Source organism: Fundulus heteroclitus, chromosome 11 (assembly GCF_011125445.2).
Source record: "Fundulus heteroclitus isolate FHET01 chromosome 11, MU-UCD_Fhet_4.1, whole genome shotgun sequence".
Classification (NCBI taxonomy): Eukaryota; Metazoa; Chordata; class Actinopteri; order Cyprinodontiformes; family Fundulidae; genus Fundulus; species Fundulus heteroclitus.
This window is the reverse complement of record NC_046371.1, coordinates 9,640,293-9,648,831: the sequence shown is the minus strand read 5'-3', so window position 1 is coordinate 9,648,831 and position 8,539 is coordinate 9,640,293. Positions and strand designations below refer to the sequence as shown.

Here is an 8,539-nt window from a genome sequence, read left to right as displayed (position 1 = left end):
CTCTTTTAGCATTATGTCTAATCTGTTTCTCTTCTTTTCTCCTCTTCTACCTTCCTATTTCAGTGTCCATTGAATATGAAATAGTCCCAGCATAAAATATAATAAAGTAGGGATGGACAATAATTCAATAACAATATATATTGATCGATAGACATATATCGATAATAGAAAAAAAGGGTAAATAAAAAGTTCAATAGAATAACAGTTTTCCTTCCTTTTTGCATTCTAGCCATATAGGTTAATATTACACTCATTACATCTTCCCAACCAATCACATTGCAGACCCAGGAACGCCCATCACCAAGCTCCGCCCCCCTCAAAGAGTTCAGAGAGCATGCATACTTTTTTCTTTTTTAAAAACTTGCAGTTTTGGTAAAATGTTGGTTGAATAAAGAATTGAGTTTGAATTCAGTGTTTGTGTGTTCTGTATCTAAATGCAGAACAACAGCATAAAATGGCCAGAGCTGCACTTAAAATATATGTTTTGAATTTGCTGATAATTATCGATACCGATCAATGTGATTTCTGTTTAATCGATATTCTTTTTTTCTATATCGTCCAGCCCTATTATAAAGCTTCATGCATGTATAAATTAAGCGGAGCACTATGGTGAAAGCAGTAAGGCTCCACTTGGGAAAGTAAAATCTGTTGGGCTCTTTTTGGCATTAAGACAACAATTAATAATGTTACACTGCCAAACAAAAAAATAAACAAATCCCCTCCTACTGTGTTGTTCATTTATTGATAGAATTTAATGCTTTTTCAGATTCAGATTCTTCATTTCGAATGAACGAACAAGAAAAAATATATGAATATATAGAATACATACATTTCCATATGTATAACAAAATAAACAAAGGCTGTTGCAACAGAAAAAAAATATATTGTTGTTTTTATTCTTTTTCATTTTTTTAAAGGAATTAGTAAACTATTATCATCATCTGTCACAGATGTTCACGTAGTTAAGAGTTTTTTGCCAGATTATGGTCACATTTATCACACTTCCTCTCTTCTTGGGCTTGTTCCTCTTTATGTGTTGTGTTGGCGCCCCCTGCTGGTAACATCACATCTTTACAGAAAACTGTTTCCAGAAAAATCTGTGCTACAGTTTTTTTTGTTTGTTTTAACCTAGACCCATAACCTAGACAAAATTATTGCTGTCAATCAGAGGTGGGTAGAGTAGGCAAAATATTTACACAAGTAGCAGCATTACTTTTATTTATATTTTAAAATCATCCAAAAATAAAGTATTCTAAAGTATTTATCCAAGGAAAGATTGGAGCTATATAAATACTAATTTATTTAATTTATTTCATTATAATCAGACCGACAAAAATACACAGTTAGGTTCAAATTCATGTATTTTAAAGAATACAATTGAAATTAGTAAATATGATTAACATAATTACAAAATAATGAGTTCTGGCAGAAGAAACACATTTTACCAAATCTAATTTTTCAAAACATCAACTGTATGAAACCAATACTTAGTAGGTGCTGTAAATACATTAGAACAGTGTAAAAATACTTCCCGTGACAACATCTACATTTTAGTGTGTGTTCAGTTTACTTTCAAATGTCCCTCAGCAAAGACTACATCAGAACAAGAAGTCTGACTTCAAGTTAAACTGTTTAGGTTTGTGTCTGGTGCATTTTTTGGTTAAAACGTGTTTGTTGGGGCGTAGCGCGAGTCATTGCCCTTCTCTCTGCGCCCATTTGCTGCCTGGCAACTGTCAAATAAAGGCAGCTATGGCCATAAAAAAAAAATTAAAGTCGCCACAGTCGGTGCTGGAAGAGCCACCGCACACGTATGTGGCCAAGATAAGAGCCACAAGTGTTGGATTCCTTGTGTCGAGCCACTCCTGAACCAGAGACGCCAGAAGCATCTAACCTGGACTGAGAGAAAAAAAGTTGCTGGATCACTCCTCAGTGGTCCAAATCCTCTTTTGAGATCAAAGTATAAAAAAATCATTTGGAACTCAAAGTCCCAGAGTCTGGAGGAAGAGTGGACAGGCTCAGAATCCATGTTGCCAGGAGTCCGATGTGAAGTTTCCACAGTGAGTGATGATCTGGAAAGTCGTCCGCTGGTGTTGATTTTAGCACACTTCATGCTTCCTTCTGGTAACCAGTTAGATGGAGAGGCTGATTTAATTTTCCAGTAGCCACACACTGCCAAAGGTGCCAGCATCATTATTGGGCTTCACTCATCAGCAAATGCCCCTGAACCAAACTTTGAAAATAACTTATCGTAAGGAGGAAGATGATAGGCATCAGAGCCACCTAGCAAGCCGAAGGCCACTACTAAAGCAAACTAGGCCTCCATTACACCTCTGCAGCGCCAAAGGCTGATAGACTCCATGTCATGCCTCATTGATGCAACAATTCATGCAAAACTGTTTTAGACAATGAAAATTTAAATTAAAGTTTCTGGATGTCATCCCTGTTCTGAGGTCTGTGAGTTGATTAGCAGGAGTCACACAGTAAAGCTCCTTTTTTCCAGGCTGGATGCCTCATAAACGTTTTGCTCACCTCGTCCTCTGAGCTGCTGCCCCCTTGTGGACACAAATGAATTCAACCTGTGCATTTAAACCACCTGAAGCTGCGCAGCAAACCTTTCCCAGGCTGAGCAGCTTTTGAACGCAAACTGCGGCAGCGGCGTCAGGCTTTAGTCGATAGAGAGCGAGGTGCGGATACTTTGACATGTATCCATGCCTTAGCACGTCTGGAGCAGATAAATGGGTCACAGGTCCTGCAGAAACTGATGACAAAGCATTAAATATCAGCCTGCAGAGGCCAGTTCTCAGTGGAGGATTCATATGAACCCAGTGGGGGTTTTCTGTCTCTTCCTCCATTGTTATTGTCTTTTATTTGAAATTACTGTTATGTGTTTGTTTGTTTTTTTGGGGGTTTTTTTTGTATCTATGTAAATATAATAAACTAGTCCCTTGTTAAGGTGAGGAAATCCTGTGCCATGCCCCTGTTCACTGCAGACATGGTTGATATATATTTTATTTATAACATTTGTTGCAGAGATTACCAGAAGGGACCCACAGGAGTCTGTTCTCACAATAAAACCTCACTCCACCAGTGAGCTGCATCTAAATATTTATTTTATTCCATTACATTTCTTTTTTATTCACACTTGCATTTATATACATTAAAAATTACAATATCTATAACAAAGCATGACATTTTTTTTTATTTTACATAACGTTTAGGTGACCTCTGCCACTTCTAGTTCAAAGTTCAGTACAGGCAGCCCTTCAACAGCTCCCTCCTAAGATTGTCTATCAGATTTCTACCCCACAGTAAACATCAAACAGTGCTGCTAACTTAGAATGCATCTCTTCCAAAAAAAGGTAAAAAAAACCCAAAGCAACTGGACTTGTTTTCCATAGTTGAAGACGTTTCGCTTCCTCTCCAGGAAGCTTTCTCAATTCAAAAAGTCTGAAGTAATGTGGAATAACAAGGTTTATACAATTGGCAAACAAAGGCCTTGTAATGGCTTAGATAACATGCAAATTCAACAGAAACAGGACCACCCCTGCCCACCGCCTGAATCAGAAGGCGTCATTATCCGGTCTACAGAACGTGCTGGCAAAACACACGAGGAGCTACTAAAGCGGGAAAGTCAAACGCTGTGCTCAAAATTCACTACAGATGGGATAAGTTCAGAGAAAATCACACACAAGCCTACCAGGAGTGGGGTTTGAACCCACGAGGACTATTGTCCATTGGATCTTAAGTCCAACGCCTTAACCACTCGGCCATCCTGGTGACGAAAGGAGGCAGCCCACGAGGTTAGTTCTGTTATCAATATATTATAAAAACCTGAACACTAGGAACATGCCTCATACTGCTGTACTATTTCTATTGTTGGAAATAAATTACTAAATTAGTAAACAAGAGCTTCATTCGTTGATGGATGACACATTGGTAAACAATTTAACTTTTGTATTCTGTCTTAACATCTGGATAAAGGTGAAGCACTTCACCCAGGTTAGGCTAAAGGTGGACCAGTTCTGCTACGTTGGTGTCGCGGATAGATGGATTGGTTCCTCGTCTGCAGCAATCCAGGCACGGTTCCGGTCTGTTTGGACCAGAAAGAAAGAAAGAAAGAGCTGGACCAGAAAGCGAAGCGCCCGATTCAGAGGTTCGTCTATGTTCCGACACTCACCTATCGCCATGAGACATGGATCATGGCCAAGAAAATGAAATCCAAGATGCAAGCAGCTGAAACAAGCTTCCTCTGTTAGAGACGCTGTTGCTCCTCATCGAAAGTAGAGAGCTGAAGATTTCTGGGCACGGACTACATCCTTCTGCAACTTTATTAGGTGCATCTTGGTAGCAGGGGTGGCAAAAGTAGAAGTACGGATGCTTGTGTAAACAAAGACTGGGAAAAGTAAAAAATAATAGATGAACTCCTTTACTTAAGGGTTAAATTTCTGAAATTTCCTTAAGGACAAAAGTTAAAATCAATCCTCCCCTTTAATTGCACAAATAACTCTTCTTGATAACTCTACAAAACGTTATAGGTGCACAAAATAGGAAAGTTTTCTTCTTTTACCCGCAACCAAACCTAAAAATACAAGTTTACCTCTGAGTGTTTGTTTTTTTTTATCACGTCACGGCAAGTTTTTGAACGCCTCAAGCTTGTGCTTGTTTTACGTTGGCACAAAAAACATGCACTAGGAATCAGTCTTGGAGGCAACAACATAGACGACTTGTCTATTGTTTTGATAATAGCTCCTGTTCCTTGATCTTTCATGAGGTCAACAGTAAGAACTCCATCGTGGGGAGGAAAGGAGCTCAGACGGCTGTGCCGATTTCGGACAGGCTTTACTTCATACGTCAACGCACATGAATGATTCTAGTCAAATCCGGGCCAACAGCCTTCCGAAAACGATCTCATGATCTGGCTCTCAGGCTATAACGAAAAGTGAGACACACCATGCAAACGAATCTTACAATAGAGATGGAGTTGTAAAAGTCACAGGCTGCAAGTGCTATCTAAATAGTGAGTAGAAAAGGAGGTAGCAAAAGGAGACTGCATGCTTCCTTTCACAGCTGCTTTAGCATAGGAACCTCACGAGGTCCCATTACGGACATAAGGTTAAAGGAGCTATAAGGAATCCCACAATCCTTTGCGTGACAGGAAGTATGAGTACAGCCGCACTCACGAAAATTAACGAAAATGTCTGGAAAGACAATCTAGGTTGTGTATATTATATGAAGAAGTGTATTAATTTATAGTATATTCATATATTTTTATATACAGTTCTTCATTTTAAGTTAAGTTTTTTGGTGTGTATTTTCACCGTATTGGTTTGTTTATCAGGATGGATTTAATAAGAATTGACCTCTGTCATTGACTGTCGCTGTTGTTTTGTATGTTTTAATAAATAAACATTGGAAAACGTCCAGAGAGCAGAGAGCGCACGCTTTGTAGTGGTTTTTTCGGAAGGCTGTAAGCCCGGATTTGACTAGAATCGTCTATGTGCGTTTCCGTCACGTAATGACGTCGGCGTTAAAGGCTGTCCTAAATCGGGAAGCAGTTCCTGCCCTAGAACTCATGACAGGCCAGGGGACAGAAGCTAGAAACCGGAGGTAGGAGCTAATTTTTAAAAAATTCAGATGCAGCCACACTCAGCCTATGTGAACCAATAACGTCGCTGCAAATAGTCTTAGCATCGCCGACTGACCTAGCATCGCTTCACTCCATCCATAATGGTGCTAACCATTTAAAAATAACTTTGTGCTTTATGGGATTCCTTATGGCTGCTTAGCACTAATGAGTAAAATTGCATGCTCTCTATGCTAAAGGAACTATGATAGGAAGCATACAGACTTCTTTTCTTGCCTTCTTCATTACTGACTGCAGGATTCGGTCAGCACTTAATATGGCGATCGCTGACACTTATCCGCTTTGACTAAAGAGTCCTTACCAATCAGACCTTAGTGTGCTGCTCCAGATAGATGCCTTCCCTCTGTGCTTTTGATTTTCCCTCTGTTTGGTTACAATGTTTTTTTTGTGTCTTGTCATTTTTTGAAACTTGTAGAAGTAGAGAGCAGGGGAGAAGTGGCGGTGCTCATGACCCTGTGGACCTTTGCTGCATGTCCATCCTCTCCCTCTTGTTGCTGTCTGTCCACTTTGAAATAAAGGCCACTAATGTAAAAAAAATATACAGAGCCAGGTTTGAGCCAATTGTGTTCAAAAGAAGGGAGTAAGCGTATAAAATCATCAGAAAGGTTTATACATAAAATGTATAAACATAAAAATGCTACTTAGGTGAAGTAACAAAGTATTTGTTCTTGGTTATTTCCAACTACTTGCTAGTTCCGGATTAGACTCCTAGTTCTGACACCACTGACCAGAACCAGAGAAATTACATCTCTCAGAATGTGAACAGATGTTTTGTGATTTTAGTTGCTTTTTGAGCTGAAAGTTAATTTCCACACCAGTAAATTACAGGATGACGGGGTTGTTTACATAATTCTATGGTGTGCTGACTGGTCACGTCCACAAATTACTGCTTTCAAGATCTATCCTCACTTCCTCAGACTCACTTGAGAAATAAAACAGGTATCTCTCAAAAAAATAACAAGGCAAATTTTAAAAATATATTTTCAAAAAATAGATGTGTGAGTTACATTGTGTTAATAATAGCATGATAAAATGTTTGTTAAGATAAGATAAGATAGTCTTTATTGATCTCACAATGGAGAAATTCACTCGTCACATCGGCTCATACAAGAAGGTGCACGGCTGTTGTTATATATATATATATGTTATATGTATACATATATATATATATATATATATATATATATATATGTTATATGTATACATATACATATATATATATATATATATATATATATATATATGTATGTGTGTGTGTGTGTTCAAACATATCTATATAGATATAGATATTAATATGGTTTACAGGCATCTCTCAAAAAATAATAATGCAAATTTAAAAAATGTATTTATATATATATATATATATATATATATATATATATATATATATATATATATTCAAACATTTCTATATAGATATAGATATTGATATGGTTATGAAATACCTGTGCCAATTGCATTTCAACCAAATTAATTAGTAACATTTACTATTAACTATAACTTCCTGATAATAATCTGTACTTTTTAAAACAGTATATTTCACTGTCTGTCCCCGTGGAGTCCCCCTAACAAATGGCCACCCCCTTGGAGGAGGGTGCCTTTGGGGGCGCATGAGGACAGGTTCACCCAGGGCGCCGTTCACATAAGAGCCGCCCCTGCATAGATGAACCACGTCGCTTTGAGACAAGAGGTTTTGTCTGAGCAGCAGCAGAAGAAAAGCGGCGACATGAAAATGAAAGCATGTTATAAGGATGTTGGCGGTGACTCAAGACATGCGCAGCGCGGCCAAAACGTGGCGCTGTTCTGCGCAGCTCCAACCCGCAGCAGCAGGCCCTGTCCCGTCCTATCCGCCTGTCCGTATAAATCACGTTTTGTTTTTTTTTTTGGTTTTGTTGTTTTCTCCGTCCAGCCCAAAATGCTGCTGCTCCTACAGAGGGTGAAAAATCAAGCGGCACGTCAATTTACCAGGAATCTGCTCTGTGATTTTAAGCGCCTCTGGGCGCGTAAATAATGAAATATATAGACGCTCATTTTTCTCTTTGTTCTCAGCAATGACCCCGTCGAGCTTTGCGGCGCTTACAGCACAATCACACATTTAAATCCGCCCAACGTTTCCGGAAGGGGGGGAAAAAACCGGGAGACTTTGCGGACATTTCCACCGCAGTTTCCCCCACATCACAAACCGACGACTGCACAAACGCGTGTCTCCGTCTGCGGCCGCACGGACGCGTTTTCAACACTGCACAGCTACCACCACTGACATGTCTGCTGAAACCCCCCCCACCCCCTGCAAAAGATTTGAGTTTGGAGCTGCTAGAAAAGCGAGCACACCAAGGCAGGAAATAAAAGCCCAATCAGCTCCGGTCCCACCGGCCGGGAGGCTGCGGCGGCTCCTCGCCCTCCAACATGCACCAAAACTGGAAGTAAAGCTGCTGAGGCGGCGGTCAAAGTCACATTAAATGTTGGGTTTCTTTTGGCGTTTGACACGCACACATCCACACTCTCTCACACACACACACACACACACATTCGCATATGAGGGGGGATATAAGTGCGCCTCAGTCCTCTTCTGTCGTGCAACAACGCTTATAAGACATAAGGAGAGGAAAAAAAATGTCCCTTTCGTGGGAAACGCTTTAAGAAGGGCGTCCAGAAACCGCTCCAAAGCACAGCAGAGGTGCGCTTTGTGGCTCAGTTTCTCCGTGGCAGGGTGAACTTTATATCGAACATGCATTAACACTTTGTGGCCTGCTTTTTCTTTTTTTTTTCTCTCCTTCTCCACCTCTCTCGTCTGTGGAGGACTCCATTTTGAAGAGACCGGGTGTGCAAGACATGGAGCCTACACAGTGTATCTCGTCTCATGAAAGCCAGCCATAATGTTTTTAGGGGGTGTTT

The 8,539-nt window shown here is 39.9% G+C and overlaps 1 non-coding gene across 1 annotated transcript; it reads right to left on the bottom strand.

The window, feature by feature from the left end:
- Positions 1 to 3,694: 3,694 nt before the first annotated feature.
- trnal-uaa lies at positions 3,695 to 3,777 on the bottom strand. Its single transcript has one exon. It is a non-coding gene; the product is annotated as a tRNA-Leu (tRNA).
- Positions 3,778 to 8,539: the final 4,762 nt, after the last annotated feature.